The sequence below is a fragment of the Herpailurus yagouaroundi genome, unplaced genomic scaffold, assembly GCF_014898765.1.
Source record: "Herpailurus yagouaroundi ecotype Mexico unplaced genomic scaffold, PumYag 140, whole genome shotgun sequence".
Classification (NCBI taxonomy): domain Eukaryota; kingdom Metazoa; phylum Chordata; class Mammalia; order Carnivora; family Felidae; genus Herpailurus; species Herpailurus yagouaroundi.
The window spans coordinates 95,168,577-95,195,265 of record NW_024412395.1 but is presented as its reverse complement, the minus strand read 5'-3'; the positions used below and the strand labels follow the sequence as shown (position 1 = coordinate 95,195,265).

The following is a 26,689-nucleotide window of genomic DNA, read 5'->3' as shown; positions in this document are numbered from 1 at the left end:
TCTTTTGCCACTAAGCATGATGTTAGCTGTGGGGTTTTTTGGTGATACTCTTTGTCAGGGGCATTTTCTTTTATTTCTAATTTGTTGAGTGTTTTTTAAATCATGAGATATGGCTGGAGTTTGTCAAATCTTTTCCTGCATCTATAGAGATGATTATGTGGTTTTTGTATTTTTGTTCTTTGATATGGATTGTATTATAGAATGGATTAAACTAATTGATTTTCAGGTGTGAAAACAGCCTTGCATTCCTGGGGAGAATCCCATTTGGTCATGGTGCATAATTATTAGTGCATGTAGCTGGCTTTATTTTTTAGTATTTTGTCAAAGGTTTTTGCATCTCTATTCATAAGAGATATTGGTCTTTAGTTTTTTTTTTTTTTTCTCTTGTAATGTCTTTGTCTGGTTTTGGTATTAAGGTAATAAGGATCTCATACAATGAGTTGGGAAGTGTTTGTTCTTCTTCCAATTTTTTAAAGAGTTTGTGAAGAATTGGTATTGGTACTTCTTTAAATGTTTGGTAGAATTCACATGTGAAGCACTTTGGGTCTGGGTTTTCCCTTGTGCATAGTTTTTTGATTGCAACTTTGAGCTCTTCGACTTGGATTTTCTGTTTCCTCTTGAGTCAGTTTTGGCAGTTTGGTTTAAACAAATTTTTTTTTTTTTACATTTATTTATTTTTGAGAGACAGAGAGAGACAGAGCACAAGTGGGGGAGGGGCAGAGAGAGGGAGACACAGAATCCAAAGCTGAGGTCCAGGCCCCGAGCTGTCAGCACAGAGCCCAATGTGGGCTCAAACTCACGAACTGCCGAGATCATGACTTGAGCCGAAGTCAGATGCTCACCCGACTGAGCCATCCAGGCGACCCTGTTTTTTTTTTTTTTTTTAAGGATTTTGTCCATTTCCTCTTGGCTATCTAATCTATTGGCATACGGTTGTTTATAGTCTTCCTTCATGATTCTTTTTATTTCTGTGAGGTCAGCAGGAATGTCTCCTGTTCCATTTCTTTCTTTTCTTTTTTTTTAATTTTTAAGCATTTACTCATTTTTGAGAGAGAGAGAGACAGCGTGCAAGTGGGGTTTGGGACAGAGAGAGAGAGGGAAACACAGAACCTGAAGCAGTTTCCAGGCTCTGAGCTTTCCGCACAGAGCCTGACGTGAGGCTCGAACTCACGAACCGTGAGATCATGACCTGAGCCAAAGTCAGACACTTAACCGACTGAGCCACCCAGGCGCCCCAAACTCCTGTTCCATTTCTGATTCTAGTAATTTGAGTTTTCTCTCTTTTTTTCTTGGTCAGTCTACCTGGATGTTTTGCCAACTCTGTTGGCTTTTTCAAAGAATCTGCTTTTTCTCTTACTCTTACAGGATTTTTTGTTGCAATCACTTTGGTTAAAGCCACTGTTTATTGAGTGTCCTCTGCAGGGTGGCTACTTGACCCTCAACTCATTTAATCCCTGAAAAAACACACATAAAGCAGGTGCAATTGGCTCCACTCTCAAATGAGAACACTGAGGTGAAATACTTTGTGCCAGTCATGAAGCTGGCAGGCAGTGGACCTGGGGCTCCAAAGCCTGATCACTTTTCACTGCAGCAGGGGACCTCCCCTGTTCTGCTCTCAGCCTCTCCTCTCTGCTGCCGAGGTTTGTTTTCTGATTTCTAAGGGGAAGAGCCATGGGTCACGGTTCCCTCACATCACCTGTCAGTGGAACTCAGCATCATCTGGGGAGCCTGTTAAGCGTATTCCTGCCACCCTTAGCTTTGATTCAGTGAGACTGGGCTCGGGTCCAGGGATGTGCATTATTGTCTACCATTCCTAACAATTCTGATGCTGGGGTTCCCTGACAGCACCTGAGTAACCCATGTTTGCCCCTGGAAACTCCTCCTCAACTTTCCTGGGGGCAGGCCCTCTAGGAGCAAGCCACTGGTTCCTCTGGGCTCTGTGTTCTCCTGGCTTCTGCTTCTCCTGGGGTGCCAGTCAAGGCCAAGGTAGGTCTTGGGCGGGAAGCTGTTTTCTCTCTGCTTTATAAAAATTTGCAAGAAGTTGTAACAACCCACGCACCCCTACTTCATCTTCCTAAAGTTCTTGCTGAGGTAATAGAGTATAGGACCTTCAGGAGTTAATAAGTTAGCTTGGAGTGTGTCATAAGCAGTTAGTGCACACACACATACACACACGTACACCAGCAGGGAGGGGGCGAGGCGAGGGGGTGAGGGGGCAGAAAGTGACACTGAGCTGTGACTGGCTTCTCATTTTCCTGGAATGTGGCTCCCAAAAGGTCTCATGGGTTTCAGCGTTTCTGACTCTGAGGCTGTGTAAACATCACACAGGGGGTTGCTGCCTCTGAGAGAACCGAGGAGTGAGAAAGGGGGAGGGTGGGAGCCCAGAGCAGGGAGAGAGGGCAAATTGGAGCCAGAGAGGGAGAAAGGAGAGGGAAATCCTGGGGGTCTTGTTGAAACAGGACACGTGGTGAGGTATGTGGGAGGGAACAGAGGCCAGCAGCTTCCCACTATGAGCAAGCATGAGGGATCTGGTGAGGGCTGGGGTCCGTGGTGTGAGGGCAGAGGGCAGAGGGCCCTGTGAAGATTAGGAGGCTTGTCAGTGGTGTGGGAGAGAATGGAGTGACTCCTGGACCCCTGGCCCACACTAGCCTCCCCTACTCCTTCCAGTTTTTAGCTTGGGAGTTAGCAGTCTTTCCTGGAGCTGGCTAAGCACAGAGGGTGAGGAAGGGCTGGGCTCCCTGCTCCTGGGGCATGGTGAGCCCGGTAGCTAGGAACTACAGCTCCTGCCTCCTGGCATCCTGAGTTGCCTCTGGAGAACCCGGTATTCTCTCCTGCATTGCTTTTTCTAGGGGCCAAGACTGTCTTAGCCTTCTGAGCCTCCCAAGCCGTTGACCTAGAAGAGCTTCCGGAGCCCACATGGCCTGAGAGGGGTCCGGTGGAGTTGGAGCTTCTCTGGCCTTGGGCCCAGGTGGATCTTGACTCTGCCACTTACATGAACTGTGTTATGTCTGACAAGTCACATAACCTCCGAAATCTGATTTCCTCACCAGTATAAAAATGGCGACATCGATACCAGTCAACCTTGCAAGGTTGCTGTAAGGATCAGAGAAAGTGTGGGTAAAATCCTGGCATGTGATAGGCTCTTTATCGATAGATGATAACTCTTAGTCATTCTATTATTCTGAGACCCAAGGATAACAAACATCTAAGTGCCCCAGAAATCCACCAGCCATCAGGCCCCACCAGCTCCAGAAGAATGACAGTGACCCACACTCTGTTATCCTGCCCCCACGTTGGTTCCTCTGCCTGAGGCTACCTGCTGACCCCCTGTCCTGCACCCTGCTTTTTGCTCTGCCCAGGAGCTGTGAGGCCCCGCTCCCTCTCTCTGAGAGTTCTGCGCTCTGGCTGATGAGTGACATGAGTGACTTGGTCATTTGTCCCCTGGAGCCAGCAAGCAGGGTGGGATGTTAGCAGGGGGCCATTAGGAAAAGGGGGATATATATATATCCTGAGGCACAAGAAAGCACAGAGTGAGTCACAGATTAACCCCCTGGCCTGTTTCCACCTGCTGGGCTGAGGCACCCGAGCGAGGGTGTTCAGAGGTGTCTGGGTTCAAACTGGGTTCTGTTTAAGGAAGCCAGGGAGGAAGGTCACTCATGGGTCATACGTGATTGGAGGAACAGCTTAAAAGCTCCAGTGCCCTCTCCTGCACTCGGAAAATCACACTGGCTTGAATTCCACCATCAGAGCCTGGCTTACAAAGATCCTCTCTCCTTGCATGGTCAGGATCCATTTAATCTAATCCTTGCAACAACACGGAAAGGTAGGCATTAATGTAATCCCTTAGGGCACAGAGGAGGAAACAGGCTGAGATGGTGAGCAGTGGGTTCACACAGCCAGGAAGGTGATAGAACCAGGACCCAGGAATTGAACCGAGATTTAGGGAGATCCTTGAGGAGAGGGTCTGATCTGGAGACGTGGGTCCGACCCCGCATCTGACTTATCTTCTTCAACAGTGGGCAAGTTGCTTAGCCTCATTGTGACTTGGGTTTCTGATCTGCCCCTGCCTCATCAGGTAATTGTGAGGGTTACACGAGTCAATGCATAGAAAGTACTAGAGCAGTAGTGAATACAGCAATTAGTGTCATTGCCACTGCTTTGTGACTGGGGTCCCACGACAGAGTCTGCAGTCAGGTTGGGTGGAGGAAATTCTGTCTTACCAAGCCAACCTTAACCTCCAGGGAAGAAAGTTAGATCGGTCCTCACTGGACTCGGCTGTCTTGTGAGATGGTGAGCTCTCAGCAGCCATCTTGTGCTGTGGTGAGGGAGGTTGGGCTGGAGACAGTCAAGGTCTCTTTTGTTGTAAGATTTGGGAGTTTGGGAGTCAGAGCTGGGTTTGTTCTCTGCCTCCCCGCTTATAGCTGAGTGGCCTTGGATCATTTTCTGAGGTGCGCTGATTCTCAGTTTCCTCATCTTTTTTTTTTTTTTTTTTTTGAAGTTTGATTTATTTTGTTTTGAGAGAGAGAGAAAGTGGAAGTTGGGGAGGTGCAGAGAGAGAGAGAGAGAGAGAGAGAGAGAGAGAGAGAGAGAATCCCAAGCAGGCCCCATGCTGTTGGAGGGGGCAGGAGATGATGTGGGGCTTGAACCCATGAACTGTGAGATCATGACCTGAGCCGAAGTCAGAGGTTTAAGTGACTGAGCCACCCAAATGTCCCTCTCAATTTTCTCATCTATAATCTGGGGTCATAAAGGCCTTTCTGCAGGGTGGTAGTGAGAATGAAATTAGTAGATAATGGAGAGTGCTTTCAGCTCCTAGTGGGCAGTGGCTAGCAATTTGTGACAGCTGTGGTGGTGGTGGCAGCATCATGGCTATGAGCACTAGATGCCGAGTCTGTCTCTGGGTGATTATCCCAGAGCTGAAGGCCTGGGGACTCCGCCTGTGTCACCTTGTGTCTAGACCGGATCCGTTTCCTTGGCACCCGGAGCAGTGTGCCTTCTCCCTCCTCTCGTCTGAGAGCCCCCTCCTCGGGTTCCCTGAGGCTGGGGATCTTCCCGGGTTGAATCCCTCTTCCCTCCCAAAGACCCAGTCCTTTAACTGCCCTCTGGCTCTCATTCTGAACCCTAATCTGTGTCTTTTTTAGAACCTACTTACATTTTTTTTTTTTAATTTTGAAATGATTCTAGACTTACGGAAAGTTTGCCAAAATAGGACAAAGAGTTCCCATATACCCTTCTCTCAGCTTCCCCAAATGTTGACAACTTTACAGAACTATTGCGCAATGATGGAAACCAGGAAATTAACACTCATCTGATGCTTTTACTAATCCACAGACCTTAGTCGAATTTGGCCGGTTTTTCCACTACTGCCCCTCTTCGGATCCTGGATCCACTTCAGGATCCTACCTTGCATTTAGTCTGTGTCTCCTTGGCCTCCACCAAGCTGGGATAATTCTGCAGTCCTCTGTCCCTCGTGACTCTGGCACTTCTGAAGAGTGCTCGTCAGGTATTTTATAGAATGTCTCTTAGTTTGAGTTCATTTGATTTTGTATTTGTATCATTCCTCCTACGTTTATAAATGGAATTCGTCTGTTCTTCAACATTCTCCTGTCTCTATTTGTTCTACTGTCTCTTATGCCTTATTTATTTATACAGTTATTTGTTTATGTCAGTGCGAAACCTGGATATTCATTTTTTAAAGGTTATAATCCACTGCTATTGTTATTATTGTTATTATTTGGATTGAATTGACCCCACTGCGGCCATTGGGAGTTCTTTTAAGTTGGTAGGATCCATAGTTTTTGACCTCTCTTATTTACTCGCTGTATCAGTCAGGTTCTTCACAGAAACAGCAGTAGGAGGTATAAACGGACACACCTCGTTTTATTGTGCTTTGCAGGTATTGTTGTTGTCGTTGTTGTGTTTTACAAAGGGAGGGGAGATAGTAGCTACTGATGTGGTGGAAATAGCAAGAGAACTAGAATGAGAAGTGGAGCCTGAGAATAGGACTGCATCGCTACAATCCCAGGATCAAACTTTAATGGGGGAGGAGTTGCTTCTCGGGGGATGAGCAAACCAAGTGATTTCTGGAGATGGAATCTATTCCCGTTGGAGATGCCGTGAAGATTGTTGAAAAGACACCAAAGGATTTAGAGCATTGCATAAATGTACTTGATAACACAGTGGCAGGTTTGAGAGCATTGACTCCAGTGATAAGCAAAGTTCTACAGTTGGTAAACGCTATCAAACAGCATCACGTGCTACAGAGAATTGGTTCGTGACAGGAAGAGTCAACTTCTGTGGTGGCACCCTTTATTGTCTTACTTTAAGAAATTGCCACAGCCACCCCAAGCCTTCAGCAACCACTACCCTGATCAGTCAGCTGCCATCAACATTGAGGCCAGACCCTCCACCAGCAAAAAGATTATGACCTGCTGAAAGCTCAGATGATTAGCATTTTTAGCAATAAAATATTTTTTAATTATGTAAATGTTTGGAGATAATGCTATCACACACCTAATAGATTACAGTATAGTGTAAACATAACTTTTACCTTTTATATGTCCTGGGAAACCAAAAAATTCATTTGGCTAGCTTTATTTCGATATTCACTTTGTTTTCTTTTTTTTTTTTAACATTCACTTTGAGAGACAGACTGTGAGTGGGGGAGGGGCAGAGAGAGAGGGAGACACAGAATCCAAATTAGGTTCCAGGGCTTGGAGCTATTAACACAGAGCCCGATGTGGGGCTCGAACTCATGGACCGTGAGCTCGTGACCTGAGCCGAAGCTGGACACTTAACTGACAGAGCCACCCAGGCGCCCCAGAAGGAGGATCTTAAATGCTTGCTTCAGAAGCCTGAGTGGGAACGCCCCCTCCACAGGGCTTGGCTTCCGGTTCCTTCCAGGACTTGCAGCCAGTTTTCCGGGGAAACACGCAGTACCTTGTCTTCTGGGAGAGGCTAAGGTGGCCCTGGCAGAGTAGCGGTTCCTCTGTCTGATCTGATCGGTATGGGAGATGGTAATCAGAGAGACCACAGTGGGTAACCACAGAGCCCAGGCAGGAATTGCGGCTACAGGGCGTGTGTGCACGTGCACACATGTGTATGTGTTTGTGCATGTGTGCGCGTGCGTGTGTGTGAAATATCCTAGGGCGTGGGTGGGGAATGCGTGGAGATTCAGAGAGGCCTGGGATTTGAACCAGCAAGGAGGCTAGAGCCACTGAGCAAGTCTCTCTAACAGGACTGCGTTCACTGAAGTTTTGTAGGTGGCAGAGAGGGGGAGGGAGAGAGGTCCGGCTTTTACAGAATTGGGGAAGATGTGGAAACTAGGGAGAAGGGTGCCTTCATGCAAGAGGAACGCTCTAAATATATCCCCAAGGCTCTCCCCTGCCCTTGGGGTCTTGGCATCCCCCCTCCCTCCCTGTGGGCCACTTGTCCTTTCCATAAGGGGAAACTGAGGCCCAGGTTGGCTGTCGCTTCAGTCGAGGGGTGGGCACGACCACAACCACGGAGGGTAACCAGGGAGTTGTCTTGGTCTTTGTGGAGGACAGTCTAGGAGGAAACAGGTTGAAGCAGCAGCTGGAGTGAGGTGGGTTGGTTCCGGGGGGTGCCTTCTGGTGGTGGGGAGCCAGAAAAGGGGCAGCAGGGAACGAAGAAGCAGTTGGGGCCCTTTAACTGGAATCTCAAGAATAGAAGAGGTTGTGTTGGGCCAGGGCAGGGCCGAACAGGTGGTGTGTGTGTCTGGAGGGGCAGGGTGATGGGTCAGCGAGCGACTGGTGTCAGCAGGCACCCTTCGGCAGGGAGCCTCAGCAGCCCCGGCCTCAGTTTCCTCATGTGTGAGACAAGGATGGTGAGCTCTAGCTTGCTGGGTTGTGGTGATGAGCTTTGGAAACGATGCCCGTTGTGGGGTGGACGTCCTGTTCCGGGCTGAGGCAGCGAGTGGGGGGCGGCTGATGTGTGCAGCCGGTACCCCTGCTGCCCCACCCCCCTCGCGGAGCGAGCGGACGGGCCTGTGGTCTTTCCCGGGACCCCGGCAAAGGTGAAGGTCCTTTCCGCTCAGGGAGGCCTCCCCCTCCTCCCGGCAGCCGCCTCCCCTCCTCTCCCTCTCCAATCCCCACCGCCCCCCCTCCCCTCACACGTGAGGGTGATAAACACTCTGCCAGCTCCAAATAGGGCCTGACCTCAGCGGCGAGGCATCTCCCCTCGCCCCCCACCCTCCCAGCCGCCAGCCACATTCCTGGAGAGGATGAGGTTGGCCTGCTCTCCCCTCTCAGCCTCCTTTGTCCTGCGGGCTGCTGCCCACCCTGCCGCTTCCTGTGGTCCAGGCTCATCAGGGCCTTGAGTGCCAAAGGGCCCAACTGTGGATCTCAGACAGGATAGTTAATGATCATAATTACAGTGGTTACCACTTATTAAGCAATTAGGACCAGGTTCCATGCTAAGCACATTACACGGATCATGCCAATGAATTTTCAAAACAGCCCTGTGAGGAAGTTGCTATTATTGTTATTCCAGTTTTAGCACGGACAGCAGGGGAAGGTGGGAAGGAGAGGGAAACAGGGGAGAGGTCAAACGGCTTGCCCAACCTCACATAGTTAATGAATGGAGCCAGAAGCCCTATGTTGCTGCTGACCAGAACCTGCTCCTCCCCGCCAGCCAGCATTAGGCTCCGGTCAGAGTGTCCAGCCCAGGACTCAGGACCTAGTCCTGAGAGCAGACGCAAGAATGGGAGGTGAGACTTGCTTAGGAGCCTGGGCCTCCCTGGGGGCATCTCAGCTGCCAGGAAAGATGGGTGGGGATCTCCTGGGTGCCGAGAGCTTTGTAGAAGTTTTGTGTCCCTCGATGTTCCTTCGCCTGTTTTCCTAGCCTTGAAAAGTTAGAACTTGGGCATGCAGATAGCCCTTCTAGGGCACCACCTTAACCCCTTTGTCATCAAGTGTGTTCCAGGCTTTGATGCACAATGGAAGGACTCTTTCATTAATATTTCCCCCGTGAGCCTCATGTTTTGAGAAGTTACGTGCATTTTCCTATTTTTGTTAATCAAACACGTTTTGACTACCAACTAGAACTTCCAGGAGGCATGGAATAGCGTATGTTCCCATGCTGAGTTGGTGTGATCCCAGCCCCAAAGCTCCGAAGGGTGATGTTTTGAAATGTTGACCAAGGCTCACAGCCCTCTGTTTCTACCTTCCAGTTCTCCCAGCTGTCTGACCTTCAGTCATCGTGCCGCAGTCTTTCCCTTTCTGCCACTTCTGTGTAACAACTGTTCAGACACCCAAACCCATTGTGCAGCCCGGGCCCTACCAGCCCTTCTCTCCTACCTCTCCCTCCCACAGATCATGTCGTTCTTGTCTTCCTCTCCATGTCTTTCAGGGCTGTAGCTCTCTGCTGGGCCCAGGTTCCTGCTGGGCTGGTTCCCTGGCTGCCTTCTTGGTTCCACTAGCAAGTGTGGGCATCAGAGGCGTGTGGGTTCAAACCCTGACTGCCACCTGCTGGCCTTGGGACCTTGAGAAGGTCACATCTGCTCTCTGAGCCACAGTTCCCCCATCTGTAAAATGGGTATGATGTCTACCTCTGAAGGCTGTGTAGGGATCGGAGCCAGTGCAAGTACAGAGCCGGGGTGGGGGACTGCCCTCGGTAAACATCCGCAGTTGTTCTCCACTGTTGTCTCTGCATTCCAGCTGTTCACCTGTGCGGCCAGCCTAGGTCCATCCCCTGTGGCCAATGTCTCAGGTAAGGCTGCATAGCTGCATATTCAGGATGCCTCCATCGTGGATCTGTGTATGGTTTCCCCGGCCATGGGGAGTTTGGGTGAGGTTGGTGGTCTCTCGGCTGCCCTCAGGTGTATTCTCCCTTCCCATCGTACAATTCCATTCTCACCAGCCTATTCTCTCTCACCTAGTCACTAAAAAAAAAAAAAAAAAAAGACTTGTGGGCATCTGGGTGGTTCAGTCAGTTAAGCATCCAACCCTTGATTCTGTCTCAGGTCATGATCTCCCAGTCTCGAGACCGAGTCCCGTGTCAGGCTCTGCACTGAGCACCGAGCCTGCTTGGGATTCCCTCTCCTTCTCTCTCTGCCCCTCTCCCCCGACTCACTCGCATGCTTGCTCTCTCTCTCTCTCTCTCTCTCAAAATAGATAAATAAACGTTAAAAATAAAAAGACTTGCTTTTATAACCTTTTACTCATTTAAGTGCTAGAATGTACAGGCTTACTCTGCAATTATATACTTTTGGTTTCTTTTAATATACAAAAGTATTAAACTAAAATGGTTGGGCCGTGCTTCCGGCTAACAGCATCTTGAATACCACACTTCATAGAATGTGGATCAGCTGACTCCCCCCTCCCCCGCCACGTGTGTGCGCATGTGCGTGTGTTTGTCAATTCTTTATTGTGGGAGATTTGAAACTTGTACAGAAGTAGCAAGAATAGCATAATGAACTCCTTTGTACCCATGTTTGACAACCATCAGTGTTTGCTGTTTTTGTGTCATCTGCCCCCCTCACTCCCTTATTTTTGCTGGAGTGTTTTTAAAGCAAATCCCAGACATTATATCATTCCACTGTAAATACTTCACTCTGTATCATTAACAGATAAGGACTTTTAATTTTAACATTACCATAGTACCATTATCACAGTCAGCATAATTAATAATAATTTCTTAGGAGCAGCTAATAATCTAGTATGTGTCCCGTTTTCCCTCATCATTTCGAAAATGTCCTGTTTCAGTTGTTTTGCGTGTATCCGGCAAATAAACTTGGAAACTGTGCTCTCATCTATTTCTGTAATGATCACATATCTACATATATTATTGCCTCTGTCCCTTCGCCGATCAGCTGATGCCATGTGATCACATTTCCGATGGGTCCTCATTCCATAGTTTCTGTCCCTGGCCTCTCCCTTCCAGATTTCCCTACGGGCTCCCAACCGGAGGGTGTCTGTCCAGCTACATGTGAAATCCGGAGCTCAGTTATCCTTCCCTTCTCAGCTTCCCCTCTCTGGCCTTGGCCTGCAGGTCTGTTGCCCTGTCCCCGGAAAAGAGGGGGCTCTGGAAGGAGGGGCTGTGGGGAGATAGCAGCACCCCAGAGTGCCTAATCTGCTAAACACTGCCTCCCTGAGATGTCTGTGTAAGGCTGCCTGGCTTGCTCAGAGTGGGGGTGGGGGGGGGGCCCCGTGCGGCGTGGGGGGCCAGAAGGGGGTGGCCAGCAGGGTCCCGCGGCTCTGGGAAGCACAGCTGCCTTACTTACCAAGCCGGTGGCTGGGATGGCCGAGTCTTCGTGGGAACGCTCTCCCCTCTCTCAGCTGCAGTCCCCACCATGACCCCACCTCCTGTGCCTCTGTGCCCTCTGCCTTCATCTCCAGCCAAGGTCCTGTGCTCTTGGAGCCTGGTCGGCTGGTGTCAGGCTTGGGAGGCTGCTCTGATCCTGCCCGGTCCCATCTTCCCGGGGCTGGGAAAGTCACACCCTAGAGCCCCCCGGGCCTGCTTCCTTCCATTCTCCCTTTGCTTCTGGGGCCTCTCGCCTCGGCTCTGCTGGTTGTCAGTGCTGCCTCCTGGGGAATTGAGGGGATGGGGATACTTGGGGCCTCTTCTTGGCTTGTGTTTTTTTCGGTGAAAAGGAAACGTGGCGCCTTTGGGAAGCCACAGTCTCTCGCTGGCCCTCACTGTTCTCATGTGAAACATGTCCAGAACAGCTCTTGACCTCATTGACTGAGTTGCCCAGAGGGGCACTTGAGATTTAGGTGAGTCTGTGTGTGTGTGTGTATGCGCGCACACACAGACTTTAAAACTGCTGCCCTGGAACATGGTCAGGCTACAAGGTGAGATAAGACTTAGGGGTGCTTGGGTGGCTCAGTCGGTTAAGCGTCCGACTTCGGCTCGGGTCATACATGGATCCGTGTGTATGTGTGCCTGTGGATGCCAGTGTGTGTGTGTCAATGTGGATCTTTGTGAGTTCGAGCCCCATGTGGGGCCCTGTGCTGACGGCTCGGAACCTGGAGCCTGCATCGGATTCTGTGTCTTGCCCTCTCTCTGTCCCTCCCCCGCTTGCACTCTGTCTCTGTCTCTCAATAATAAATAAATGTTAAAAAAATTTAATTCTTTTTTTTTTTTTAAATTTTTTTTTCAACGTTTATTTATTTTTGGGACAGAGAGAGACAGAGCATGAACGGGGGAGGGGCAGAGAGAGAGGGAGACACAGAATCGGAAACAGGCTCCAGGCTCCGAGCCATCAGCCCAGAGCCTGACGCGGGGCTCGAACTCACGGACCGCGAGATCGTGACCTGGCTGAAGTCGGACGCTTAACCGACTGCGCCACCCAGGCGCCCCAAAATTTAATTCTTTAAAAAGACTCAGATGAGGACTGCTCCACATCACCAAAGTGCAGCAGAACTTTCTAGTTCCCAGTCTCTGTTGCAACCACATCTCTCATTCTCTCCTGTAGCCTCTTTCCTTTAGGGACCTCAGGTTCCTTGGCTTTGTTCCTTCTCTTTCCTGTCTGTTCTGTGTCCCTTCTTCTGGGGCCCTGAGGGCTCTGTGTGTTCATGTCATCCTCTGGATCCTCCCTTGTTCCCCTTCGTCCTGACTCTCCAGCCCTAAAATCCAAAGACCTCTCCCTCTTGACTTCATGGATGGAGGAAGCCCCTTTCTCAGTCTTCACACCTCCATTTCCCAAACCCTTGGTGACTTGGAGGTTTGAGGGCTCATGTCCTCCTGTCCCCTGTTATGGGGACCATCGTCACGCCTCTGGCAGCTGCAGATGCCCCAGAACAGCCCCTAACGTCTGACACTTTTGTGGGGGTACTGCCCTTGCGTGTGTGTTACTCACAGTCCCCCTCCTGGGCCTGTAATGAACACGATTTTTTTCCCCGAGAAAGGTGATGATCCCTAAGATGTCCCTGATCTACTTGGTGGCACTGAAAATACATGATTTAAGAGTCAGCCAGGAAGGGGATGGTTTGAGGTCCTAGGAGGAGCCCTGGCTTAGGAGCCGGGAGACCTGGGTTCAAATTTTGGGTCTCTCACTTCCTAGCAGTGGGGTCTCAGCGGACCCCAGTCCCTTCACCTGCATGATACAATGATGTCATTGAGTTGTAGTGAGCACGGGGGTGATGAGGCGCTCCCCTGGCGGGAGGGGCTCCGCCAGGCTGGTGTGTACTTAGTACAGGAGGTGCATGGGGCGTGTGTTTGCCCAGCTTGGGGCTGGAATGCAGAGAGGTCTTATAGTTTAGCCTGTGTCTCAGGATGGACACAGACCTCTTCTCCTTCCCTGCATGCATGTCCCTGGGGGGAAACTGAGGCCTACAGCAGGCCCGGGGTCCCTGGAGAGGGGAGAGTGGCAGGCTCCTGGCCAAGGTGTCTGTGCTGGCGGCGTCGGCCCCTGGGGCTCCTCCAGGACGGCGCTGCGGGTGGGTGGAATCCACAGGGGTGAGACAGCGAGTCCGGAACGTGCCGAGGATGCTTGGGGCCGCTTATCTTGGGCCAGGAATGCGCTGCAGTATTATTAGCCGACGGCCTTCTCGCCTTTGGAATAACCACCCGGGTGGCGTGGCAGACATCTGTCCAGTTCTGCCTGCCCAGACAGTCCACGGGTGCCTACGCCAAGCCTCCCGTGGCTGGAGCTCACACGTGTGCCTATGTGCAAGTGTGTGTGTGTGTGTGTGTGTGTGTGTGTGTGTGTGTGCGCGCGCGTGCGTGTGCATCCTTGGAAGTATGTACATGGATCCGTGTGTGTGTGTGCGTGTGGATGCCAGTGTGTGTGTGTCAGTGTGGATCTTTGGGGGCCTTTAGGCACAGGAATGTGTGTGCAAAGAGTGTGCATGTGTATTCTGTAGACATAGTTCCTTGCCTGTGTGTGCAGACAGGTGTGTGTGCATGAGTTTAAGTACATGTGCTTGTGCGTAGTGCTTGGGTACCTGTGCATACATACACAAATGTGTGTGTGTGTGAGTGTGCGAGCGTACATGGTTGTGTGGCTGTGTCTGTGTGAGCGCTGCTACCTTGGGGGAAGCAGGTAGCCCCAAGGGGGCCTGGGGGACAGGAGGCGGGTAAAGGACAGAGGGGAGGCTGATGAGTCCACCAGGGCATGATGAGAGGCTGGGAGGCTGGATGGCGAACCACGGCCAGACATGCAGGGCAGAGAGCAGGGGCTGCTGGGCTCTTGGCGCCTGGGGTCTGGGCCGTTCCCCTCTATTGGACTCTCCAAGGCAGCATGAGCCCTGAGGTCAGCCGGCCTGGGTCCAAGTCCTGCCTCCATCGCCCACTGGCCATCACTTGGGCAAGCGGCTCCTCAGCTTCTCCAAGCCTCAGTTTCCTCATCTGTATGGTGATGGGCATAATAGTGTCTGCCCGGTAGAATTCATGAGAGAGAAAAAAAATGCAGTGCCTGGGACATAGTGAGAGCTTGATAACTGAGAACATATCACCATCATCATCATGATTATGGACTCCTCTGTCTGCCCCACATCTAGCCTTGGCAATCCCTCTGTGGTCGGGACCCCAGGCAGGATGGGGGACCCCCAGTTCATTCTTGCCCGATAGTAAGATGGAGGCCAGAGAGGGCACAGATCGGCCACGGGTCACCAGGACCCAGACCCTGGCTCCTGGGGACTCTTCCCTCCTGCTACACTGCCTTGTTCCTATTTCTGGGTTACCAGGCTGGAGAGGGAAGGAGAGTCTGGCAGGCTTTCTCACCTGGGCCAGCCGCTGCAGACAGCCCAGGGCCAATCTGTTTGTCATTCAGCTTCTTAAAGGACCGAAGTTTCCACTCTCGGTCTTAACTGCTCTCCTGTGAGTCTCCTGCTTTCCAGCTCCCCTGATCCTGCTGCAAATCTTGAATTTCAGATGGAGATGAGTCAGCCCCAACGAAGGCAGGCCCCAGGGTCCTCACCCCCTTGCCCAGTCCTGACCAGGAGAGCTGGCCATCTGGCAACGTCCTCGCACCTGCTTGGGATACCGCAACTCCACCTTCTGCTCCTGACTGTGGCCAGATGGGGTGGGATTCCTAGGGAGTGCTGGGCCCATTTAGAGCTGAGCCCCCACCTGGCCTTCCTCTGCCCCTGCCAGCACATCCCACATCCTCTGTCTTGGCCCTGCTGGGCCTCTCTGGACCTCCCAGGTGCCAGGACAGCTGCCCGCCCCCGGGAAGCGAGCCCAGAGTGTCGCCAGGACTGTGGAGGTGGGAGCGGGCACTTTGGCGCCTGGGCATGGTGGGCGGGGTGGGCAGAGGCAGGTGGGGTCTGCCAGGATCCCTCAGCCTGGACAGGCGGTGGTTGCCCTGGACACCAGCTAGAAGAGACTTGTTCCTCATAACCATCACCAACTACCTGGAAGGAAAAGAAAAAACCAACAACAACAGCAAAAACAGCCATCAAACTTTTTTTTTTTTTTTGAACCTGCTGTTAATGGCCGATTGGCTGTACATTATTAAACAGGCAGCTGGAGATCTGCCAGGGTAGGGTGCTTGAGCCAAGACTCCCAGCTTGAACACAATGTTCCTAGGAAAACAGTCACCCGCGGGGTCCCTGGGGAGGAGCAGCCAGAGGGAGGGGCTCCAGCGGCTGCCCCTTGCCCTGCTCACCCTTCCTGCCCTGGCCTCTGTTCTGGTCATCGGTGGGGAGCAGGACTGGCCTGCACCTGGAGCCCAAGAATCCTTTATCTGGCCCTGTGGGTCCCTCACCACCCCAGGGGCCTGAGCCCCTCTTTCCTTCCTCATGGTTAAGTGGACACAGTCCTCCTTCCATCCCCGCATGGCTAAGCCCAGCACCGGCTCTCCTGGGGGCTAGTGTGATGCAGGTTGGGAGCTGGACACATGACTCTAGGGTTGACTGCATTGAGTTCCTCCCTATGGTGACATCGGGACTCCCTACTTGTCCTTTCTGGGCTTTAGCTTCCATATAACTATGATGAGAGGATTGGGTTAGTCAACTCTAAATTCTTGTCAACGTTTGTGAGCCCAGAATTGGGTGGCCCTGGGGAGAGCCTGGGGTGATTGTTTTCCAGAGTTTGGAGCCCTTCTTGCCCTATCCCTGGTCCCATCGGTGTCACCAGGAGCCACGTCTCAAGCTAAGCCCTGACAGGAGGGGCTGACCACTGGCCCCATTCACATCGTTTTGGACAACCCCTCCAGCCCCCTTGGAGCCAACCAGGGGAAAGGTCAAATGTCTGAAGGTGATAGCAAGTGGGAGAGTAAGCTGGGGCTCTGGTGTTTGGGTGACTTCCATCTTGGTGAAGCCAATGTGGCACAAGGGAACATGGATAAAAAGCACAGAATGGGGTCGAGGTCACCACCAGGGTGGGCCTGCCACCTTCTGCATGGTCAGGCTGCTGCTGGCATGTGCGTGTGGGTCATCGGCTTGGGCACTGAGTCCTTAGGAACCCTCCATGAACCTCCTGGACATAATAAGACATGGTGCTTCGGAGAACCGCTGGGGTTCAGGCCTATCGTCCCGCCTCTCTGCTCTTGTCTTGCTGACTTTGGGCAGGCGACTTTGCCTCTCGTGTGTGAGCTCCCTCCACTGTTCGAAGGGGGTTGAAGGACATCTACTCCCAGGCCTGTGGTGGGGAGGGAATGAGCTAATAAGGCATGTGTGGGGCTTATAATGGGGCCTGGCACATGTTACGGGCACATTAGCCATTAGGATCTAAGCGATTCCTCCCTCTGGCTTTCCGGTCTTTCCCCTTGCACCACTCAGCACTGTTCCTGATACGTGTTTGTGCTTCTGTTTGTTCGGGGTCTTGTCCTCTAGACCAAGTGTCCCTGCGGGCAGGTGCTCCATCTGGCTTTGTGTGTGATCCACCTGTGGTGCTGGCCTGACCCTCTGTGGGCACTCCAAAGCATTTGTTGGATGGATGGGTGAATGTATGAATGAATGAAGGCCAACTGGGATGGGATCAGAAGAAGGGAAACAACCGAGTACCTGGAAGGTGGAAAGATCCAGAAACTGTGGAAGAGCTGGGAATGCCCAGCCTGTGAAACAAGTATTTGGGGGAGAGTGTGAACAGGTGTGTGTGTGGGGGGGGGGCGGCGGGAGACAGGAAGCAGGTTGCCACTCATTGGAGCCTTCCAGCCTCAGCTGGGTGTGGGAGCGGGCTCTAAGGGCCTGGTGTGTGAAAGCAGAGGCTGGTGAGTGAGCATCTGTCAGGCACAGGAGAGCCCGGCACCCAAACAGGATGTCGATGGGCAAAGGCCCTGAGGTCCCTGCTGACATACTGTGGCTGCTTCAGTTAGGAGAGTAGTAGCAATCGTAGCTGATGTCTCTGAGCATCAGTTTCCTTATCTACAAAATGGTTTCATAATGGTCAATATCCATAGGGTTGTTGGAAGGATTGAAGTTAATATCCACGAGCTCTAGGAATAGTGCCTGGCACATGTGAAGCCCTCAATGAGTGTGAGTGTTTATTAAACAGGGCCTAAGACATCCGTGAGAAGGAGAGATGAACTGGGACTCTGGGGTGGAGGTGGTGAAGGCTTCTTTGAAGGAGGAGGATGTGGGGGATGCTCTGTGTCAGGCTCTGTAATCATTTGTCAGAGTGGTTCATAACTTGCCTGAGGTCGCACAGCTGGTGAGTGGGGTAGCCAGGCTTCAGTGATGGTCCGGGTGGCACCAAAGCCTAGACTCTTTCCCTTCCCATCCCTGGGCCTTAGTAAGATAGGGCCAGCTTTCCCTGGCTCTCATACTCCAGGAGGGACGGCCCTCATTTCAAGGTGAAGCAAAGAGATTATTATTAGCTGTAGGGTAAAAGTCCTCTGGAGGGAGTCTCCAGCTCTGTTCAGCCCTGGAAGTGCTATATAATTAAGAAAATATGGCGGGCGGGAGGGGAGGTGAGCGCTGAAATTTTCAGCAGCCCATTGCCACAGAGCACAGAGCAAGAAGTAGTCATACGAAGAACGTTGGAGGCCTGAGGTTCAATGTTAAGGAGAGGGAATGGTGGGGTGAGGGTCGGTTAGGGGGTGAGAGAAAGGAAGATGCACGGAAGATGAGGAGGTGGGAAGGCCATGCAGGTGATGAGGGGCTGGAGGGGAGGAATCCAGCTTTGGCAGGATCTGGGCTGCTGGGGAGCTCCAGACTTTGGGCAAGGGTGCCCATCTGGGGCCAGACCCCACAGAGCAGTGGCAAAGGGTGAGTCTTGGTGGGGGTGGGGGTGGGAGGCCAGTTGGCCAGCCTGGGACAGCATGTGCGAGCCAAACGTTCGGCCACAAGCCTGGCTCCTCGCCTTCTCCAGCTCAGCAGCCGGCTTGGCTAAAGGTCAGCTCCCAGGCTGGGGCCAGCATGCTCCCTACTGATCGGCGCCCACAGGCCTGGCCTTGTCAGGATGCCGTTGCGTCCTTAGCAGCTGCTCAGCTCCTGACTGATGCTGCCTTTTGGATATTCAGAGATGAATGGGAAATGGTCCCAGGCTTCAAGGAATTCACAGATGAAGAGTCAGGGAGACAAAGGAGGAGTATGTAGGCAGTACAGTTTGCCCTGGCTCACTTTCTCAAGACAGTTTTTCAAATATTGGACGATGTATGTTGTGTCCTTTATCGTCTGAAATAAAAATTGGGCTCAATCTCTTTAGTCTTTCTTGCGCTTTTATTCAATAAATGCTTATGGAGTGTCTTCTGCTGTCCTCTTCTGGATGCTGTTTGGTTTACAGAGTATAGGAGAGAACTCAACACGTCTGATGATGTTTGAGAGGCATGGAATAGAGTAGAACTCTCATCTCCTTTGGTCTAGATTCTATACCTCTATTAATGCAACCCAAAGAGCATGTGCCTTTTGGTGGCAGCCATATCCTCCTGAGAGCAGAATTCTGAATTTTCTGTTTTCTGTTGCCGCTAAATCTTAGACTTTTCCTTGCACGAACTATTATTAATTCAGTGTTTTTATTTTATGACTTTTTAACCTTAGTTTAGGACTTGACCTCAAGAGAAATGTTCCCTTACTAATTCTGGTCTGTTTGTAGTGTCACTTTTGTATTTTGGTTCAGTTCAACATCTTTCTTTTGCTTTTTTACCTTTGTGTGCTTGGTAAGCCTTGGTTCTAAGTCTTCATCCAAGTTACTGATAAGTATGTTGGACAAGCCAGGGCAGAGGACAGAGCCCTTTGGCAAGTCAGGAAGTTGACATTGATCTATTAATCAACACCCCTTGGCTTGCTGGCTCGGAATCCACTCGGCTTTCTATCTCGTCTCCAAGCATTTCATCACGGCTCCTGCCAACACCTTCCTGAAATCCAGATAACGTGGCGGGGGGGGAATCCCCGACTGTCCAGTCTAGGGACCTTGTAATAATGGGGTTAGGGTGGTGGGTGTGTGTGTGAGGGAGGGCTGTGGGTTCTCTGAAAGGATCCAGGCTGAAGCCGGTGACCATCGCTGGTTTAGGCTTGAGAGAATCCTGTCCCAGAGGCGATTAACTCCCAGAGTCCTTACAGCTTTAAAATTGGCTTTCTCAGGGGAGACAGGGATTTGTGTGCAGTGAACTGGCACCAGCAATGACTTTCTGCCAAGGACCAATGTCTGCCTAGAAACGTATTCCAGCAGTCTTCCGAGGGATCTTCGAGGTTGTCAGATGGGGGGATGGAAGCCAAGAGGGACCAAGAGGGTCCTCTGGTCACCAGGGCATTGGTGGCCGAGTGGGGCTGGACCCCAAGGCCCTGACTTCCAGTCTGAGGTTCTTGGGGCTGGATCCGAGTGCCTTTCCTGGGTGGAAACTGAGGCAGGCTCAGGAGGGAGGGGCTGCCAGCGTGTGTCTTGGGGGCAAGCTGTTGGCAGGCCATTTTTCTCATGCTTCTCCTGTTCTTTTGATCCTCTGTCCTCAGACCACAGGCGCAAACCAGAGAGGAGGAAACCAGAATGTGGAAGGCCTGGAGCTTCTCCCTCCCTGGGGCAGTGTGTGGCAAAGGGCCCAAGGCTCTGCCCAGCTCTGTACTCTGAGAGATGCTGGGAATGCATGCAAATGAGATGCAAATAAGGGGCAGTGGTGAGGAGGGGGTGCCCCTGCTGCTGCTTCAGTCTGGCCTGAATGTCGAGGATGACAAACAGAAAAGGAAGAGACCTGTGACCTGGGCTGTGGAGCCCAGCATCAGGAAGGAAAGGAGAGGGGCTCTGTGGGGCAGCAGGGTGGGGTGTGGCTTCTGGAGCCAGCTCTGGGGAGGGGGGCACGCGGAAGGGGGAGGACCAGAGAATGGCCCTGAGATGAAAGTATCCTGGAGAAAGCCCAAGCTCATCTCTAGCTGCAGGGGTCGGGGGGGGGGGGGGGGATGTGGTCAGAAGGGAGAGGGTGCAACTCAATGCACAGACATTGACCAAATGCCTATGGTGTCCCCCACGGCCTGGCTCCCAGCCAGCTGTGTTATGGGCCCAGCAGGATTCTGAGGCCCAAGGCCTCTCCCCTGGGGACCTGGGCATGTGGCCCTCCCTGCCTTTTCTGTGGTAGAGAGGGAGGAAAAGAGTGGGGGCCAAGGGCGCTAGAGGGGAGTAGCTCCAGCATCTCCCTGCCCCCTGTGCTAGGAAGATTGGGAAGCCAATTCCTGCTGCTGGGTGTTGGTCTACTCATAGCCCAGCTCAGAGGAACTTGCCCTTAGCTCCAGAAGGATCTGGGAACCTGGCCCTGCAAGAGTCGGGGTTACGTGACACATGACACGATGACCTCCAGAGGGAGTGCTGGCACCCAGCATTCCCAGTTGTATTGGGGAGTGAGACAGCCTTGAGTGGGAAGACCTGGATTCAGACTCTGTTTCATCAGCTGCCCTGTGGTCTTGGGTTAACAGCTCTGAGCCCAGCTCTAAGACTGGGATAAGAATGACAGCTTATAGCCATTTCTCAGATTTGAATGGGGGCCTGCATGGAAACACACACGGGAAAGTTTTGGTGCAGGGTAGGTCCTCAAGTATTGATGCAAATGGAATGAAGGATAACATGGGAGCAACTCTGTGCTGGCCCGTGGGGCCACGAGGCCAGGGGGAGTCTGGATTCAACATTCGCTGGCAGTATTTCCCTTGACTTTATCTTTGCCCTTTCTTCTCTGTCTCTGTGTGTCCCTTTGTCCTCCTTTCTGTCACATCCCCTCCTGTTCCATTGAAAGTGCCTAACTCAGCACCTGGCCCCGACATGCACGATTCATTTCTCTGCTCTTCTCAATGGCTACTCTGTGGCTCAGTGGCCCTGTCCCAGCGCCCCCAGCTTTGTCTCCTTGCTCCTTCTGGGTCTCTGTTTCTGACCCCCTCTTTGTCCTGCTCTCTCTCCTCCTGACTTTCCTTGCTCTCTGTTTCTCCTGCTTCTATCTTCCATCAACAAGCATCCATTGACTCCTTGCTAGATGCCAGGCACAGCCCTGCTACTTTCTGGGTTCTGTGTCTCTCTCTGCCTCCTTGCTGCCGGCCTCTCTCCCTCCCACCCCTTCAGCCTCCTGCCCTCCCTTCCCCCAGCTCCACAGTCTCCAACACTGGTATTATTCAGTTTTATGAGAAACCCCCAGGCCTACCCCTGAATGGACCAACCACAACTGGAACCAGATGTGCAGTCCAGCACGTGGGGATGGGAGGGAGGGAGGGAAGGAGGGAGGAGGGAAAGGGGCATGGGCTGGCTTAGGAGGCAGGGAGGGGATGGGGGTTGGGAGATGGAAAACCCTGGGAATCCCTTGTCTGCTCTGGCTCAGGGGAGGAGGGCTTTATGGAGGGGAGGGAATAGGGGCTAAGCAGTCTCCTGTAGAAAGCAGCTCTCACTGTGTGTGTGTGTGTGTGTGTGTGTGTGTGTGTGTGTGTGTGTGACTATGCATGTGCATGTGTGAGAGGCTGAGACTGATACTGGTGAAAGTCCAGGGAGGGACTGGGGGTGGATGGTCATCTATGGGACAGCTCTTAGAAATAAAGGGAAGGCTACTTAATTTCTTTGGAATCTCCCAGCTCCTTGGAACCCCCTCCCTCCCATTCCATCTATCCTTGACCTTCTGTCTGTGTGGTTTCTAGAGGCTTACTGAATTCATGCCTCCTTGCCCCGGGAGGGCTGGGAAAGAGAGGTGGTATTGCGGTGGAGGATGAGAGTGTCACCTCCAGTGGCTTCTTGCTAGCAACTGAAGCAGGCATCTCTCAGAGCCTCCTGATCTGCTGCAGATGATGCGTGAGGGACATGGTGTAAATGATCCTCAAGTCCTAGCAAGGTCAGTTTTTCTGATGGTCAGTTTTTTATATAGCTTTGAAGATAAAAGTCTGCCAACAGTTATCTTGGTACAGCTTTGTACAGAATCAAACATTAAGAAGTGTTCGTTTATTCAGTCTGTAGCCAACCATCCATCTATCCATCACTCCACCATTTATTTATTCAGTCTGCATTCACTGAGAATCTATGCGGCCACCTTGCACTGGGTACCCAGCATGCGAGGAAAGGGGAAGGAAATGACGAATGAATCTTCGCTCAACTCACTGGGACATAGACAAGTGCACCCAACCAGTGAGTGTCCATTAATGTATGAGCAAGAGCCCTCAGTGTTCAGAGGAGGGGCCAGTGCCTACTGGAGGGGCAGTTGCAGAAGGACCCAGGGAGGATGTGGCTTTTGAATTGAGGCCTGATCGTGGAGAAGGAAAAGGGGGAATGGTGCCTTGAAAAGGCTTCGAGGTGGGGCTGTGTCACAGAGGGTCCTTCTGCAGTGCTGGGACTGGATCTGGTAGGCAGTGGGGAGCCTGGGATAGTTTGGGGTCAGTCAGGGTGATGGTGGGGTGTGGGTTGGAAGGAGGAGAGGGAGAGGATGGCGTGTCTGCCATTCATGACCCAAGACAGGGAGGGGGTTTCCGCTTCTGTGGCAGACTCCCCATCTACCTTTAGGGGAGCCCAGATTGCTGACGTGGAATCTCTCACTTCCCTCCCCTGACCAAGGCTGAACCAAGCCCCTGAGTCGATGTTGGTCTGCAGGGATGTGGGAGTTAGTAGGACAGGCTATTAGGATTCATCTTTGTCCCAGAGTTGGGACGAGGGAGGGCTAGACTCTTTCCTCACACAGTCCACAGTCTCAGAGGCACATTTTGTGGGGCCACGTCTCTCCTATCTCTGTCTCTGGCTGCACCTACACACTCACAGAGGGAGGCCACTGGCAAGGGCTGGTAGGTTTAGAGATACTGGGATTTGGGACTCTGGGAATCCAGACTCTCCACCTGGGAAGGGGTGAAGTCATCTTGTTCTGGAGGCAGGGGGTGGGCGCAGTGATGCTTCCATCTCTACCCTGCCCACATTAGGGTCCTGGGAAGGTGCCCTACTCCTACCCCCCCAATCCTCAAGGCTTCACTGTCACTGAAGCAGGGGGAGCAGCCCTCCAAAGTACTGATCGTTGCCCTGTGACACTGGCCCTAGATGCCCCCAGATCTTTCCTGAGACTGTCCCTCCTCTGGGTCTTCCCTGTCACTTTCCTGGGGAAGCGTTTGGATGAATTAATAAAATTAGTGAGTGTTAGAACTGGAAGACATCTTGAAGACCTTTGGATCCAAACTCATCATACAGCAGGGGGAACTGAGGCTCAGAAATGCAGGTCACTGGCCCAGATGGGGAAGAGAAGGGCCTTTCAGTGTCTGGAGAGCTGAGCGGTGAGGAGCTTGGCTCTGGAATGAGCCTATCCAAGGTCGACTTTCTGCTCAACACCATCCTGTGTGGTCTTGGACAAGTCACCAAAGCACTCCAGGATCGCTTTCTTCAGCTAGAATAACAGGGGAGATTTGAAGGTTAAGTGAGAGAGAGAATATTCTTTAAGTGTCCGGCATGCAACAGGTGTGTTGCAAATAAATGACTTTTCCCTTCTCCTCAAAATAATCCTGTCCACTTATCTTCAAACTTTTCAAATCACGTTTCCCCTGGTATTTTTAATTATAAATAAATGTTGTCCATATAGGAAAGTTGAAAGGATTAAATGGTAAACTCTGTAGGTTCTATAATGAATCCTTTGGTATATTTGCTTTATCACATTTCTGTTTATCTCTCCATCCATCGGTCCATGTTATTGTTTGATGCGTTTCAAAGACAGCTGAAGCATGCAATTCATTAACCGGAGTTCCTCTTCGCATCACTTTTGCATATAAAACCACAAATGCCTTCACTCAGCCGGGAGAAAAAAAGCAGAGATGAAGAAAAAAACGGGCTCAGAAGTGAGATTCTGGGTCTTCTGTCACAAAATGAGTTGGGATTGGCATAGAGCAGGGTGCTCTCCAAAAAATTGGGAGTTGCCAGTTATTCTGATTATTATCATCGTTACTGCCATGTGACCAAACATCCTTCTCCGCCCCGCAGCCCTTTGGCCATTTCTCTGCCGCTGTGTTTCTTCCGTGGGGTCCTGGACCTCTTGCCACCTGTCCTCCCGCTTCTGCCCCCAGGCCCTCTGACGCCTCCCTGCAGGTCCTTGGCTGGCTGCTGAAGGAGGTGGGGGCTGCATTGCGGGGGCCCCAGGCGCCCGCCCTCCCTGCCGGGAGCTGCCCGGAGTCGGCTGAGCGCTTCAGGGGTTAAAGGCGGCGGCGGCGGCGGCGGGCGGGCTGCTGGCCGGCTCGGGGAAGGAGGCGGTGCGCCGCCGGCCGGCCCGCCCGCCGCCGGGGGAGGGAGCCGGGCGAGCGGCGCCCTGGCTCAGTTGCTCCCAGCAGTGGCCCTGGGACCAGCTCCGCTCCCGCTCCCGCTCCCGCCCGGACACCAGGCTTACTCACGCCCTCCTCCCGGCAGCCAGCTTACCAGCTTCTTGCCCCGTCATTGCCCACTGCCTCTGTCCCAGACAGAGGGGCACCCAGGCACCCACCCACCCGGTGGCTCTTCGGTCAGAAAGGTGAGTGTGGGGTGTGTGTGTGTGTGTGTGTGTGTGTGTGTGTGTGTGCTGGCCTGTCCTACTGATGCTGTCAGGACCTCCCATCACATAAATTAGGGGAGGGGGAGGTCAGCCCACCTGGTCACCTGTCCCGGGGCTAGGCCAGCCCCCAGCCCCCAGCCCGACCTGTCAGTCCCCTGCCCTCATTGTCTGGTTCTGGCAGGGTGTCTGGGGTGTGGTTGTCCCCCCCGCCAGAAGAGACCAGTCAGGAGGAGTTTTGTTGGCCGGGGAAGTTGCCGGTGTCAGTGGCTGCTTGAGACTGAGGCCAGCAGGGCGAGAGGGGGCGGTCGGGAGTGTGGGTCTGCGGGGCTCTCCTCCCCTCCCTGCTGTCCATACCAGGGGTGCCTCAGGAGGGGACCAGGAGATGGGCGTGGGAATTTTTCCTCTTCATTTCTTTCCCAGCCACCGCTGGAGCTGCTGCCGGGCCCTGTTCTCGGGGCTCCCCTGGCTCCCGCCTCTCATCTCCCAGAGGGCTGCCCAAGGCTTCCAGGGAGGGTCTAGTGGGCCTGGAAGGGTTTCCCCGCTGCGCTCACCTCCCCGCAGCTTGGGTCCCTGGGGCCCTGGGCACCGCCTGGCATAAGTGCCCCCTGCTGCCCTCCCCCAGCCAGCAGCTCTCATTCCCTCCTCACCCCTCTGGGCAGAAATGGCTAATCCAGGTGGTTAATGAACAGACACACGCAGCTGCTTTCCACCCCCCTCTCCTTCCTCTCTTCCCACCCCTGTCTCCTCCTCTGACCCTCTGATGCCCTGCCTGCCACCCTTTCCCAAGTGGGGGAGTCTATGCAGAGCTAAACCTCAGTGTCTGGCCCCCACCCCCCGATTCAGGACCAGGGCCAGGACTGCCTGCCCAGATGTTTCTCTGCTGGCCACTGTCTTAGAAGAGGAAACTGGGAGGGGGTGACCGAGGGGTGACCAGGAGAAGTCTGCTGTGCCCCCCAGCCGGGCTCCCTGCAGGGCATGGGGTTAGGGGACAGGATGGGTGCTGGGTAGGGGAGGGCAGGACAAGCAGTTGTGGGGTGAGGCTCAGAGGAGGAACTGGAAACCAGGGTTCCAGAATCTTTGGGGACAGGGGTTTTTCTTCTGGAAGCTGCAGAACTTCTTCCATGTGGCAGAATCAAAGCAGGGGGGTCAGGAGGGCGTGGGGGAGCACTCTCTTTCCTTGAGTCTCTGCTGGGCCCCTTCCTGAAGCTGCCTGGGTGGGGTGGGGACCATTGTGGCTCAGACTTGGCCTTAAGTCGCTTCTAACCCTGCCAGCTGGCGGCTCCTCCTGTCTCCCCCACCCTCGCTGTCCCCCAGGACCTCAGAACTGGTTATAGCCGAGCCCCCCATCTGCCCCCACCCCTTTGGCCCAGGGCTGGTGGGGACCTGTGTCTGCATGGGGAGCTGGGTGGGAGAGCTCTCAATAGGACCAGTGCTGGGATCCCCGCTTGGGGAAGGTCTCCCGGAACCCCGAGGTTTGGGAGCCAGGACTTTGATTCGGAGCTGAGAATTATCAGGTGGTGGAGGAGGGGGCGTGGGAATCTCTGCTTCCAGACCCCTGCCTCTCCTTCCCTATCCCTCTCTCAGTACCTCTCATTCTTCACTTCCCACAGAGCCCCAGCGAGAATCTCCCATGGGGGCCACAGCCTCCAGAATCGCAAACACCCTGGGGGTTGGTGGCCGGGTGTGGGGGGCTGCTGGGTGGGGTGCAGGGGAGTTCAGGGCCAACCTTGCCGTTGGATGACCATCTTCTCACCTCTGATGGACTGTAGCAGAAGACCTGGAGTTTGAGAATTCTCAGTGCCCTGTTAGTACTGAGGTGGGAACAGGAAGCAAAAAGGGAGAATGGATTTTTGCTTGGTGAAGGAAGCTTGGCTCAGGTCTGTTGAAGGGTTTCTTAACAAGCCT

General features: G+C 52.9%; 1 protein-coding gene and 1 long non-coding RNA gene across 6 annotated transcripts in view; one reads left to right on the top strand and one right to left on the bottom strand.

Moving 5' to 3' along the window:
* TNS1 (tensin 1) overlaps positions 1-26,689 on the top strand; it is a 193,953-nt gene that overhangs the window by 34,963 nt on the left and 132,301 nt on the right. Inside the window, exon 1 of one of the 5 annotated variants that reach the window (XM_040476204.1) lies at positions 24,510-24,763. The exons of the other annotated variants lie outside the window; for them this stretch is intronic. The gene's annotated coding sequence lies outside the window, so the exon portion shown is untranslated. Of the gene's footprint in view, positions 1-24,509; positions 24,764-26,689 lie in introns of those variants that run through there. 5 annotated transcript variants of the gene reach the window in all.
* On the bottom strand, positions 22,213-25,554 carry LOC121031054 (uncharacterized). Its single transcript, XR_005790537.1, has 2 exons — positions 25,139-25,554; positions 22,213-23,656 (listed from the first exon to the last, which is right to left on the bottom strand). It is a non-coding gene; the product is annotated as an uncharacterized LOC121031054 (long non-coding RNA).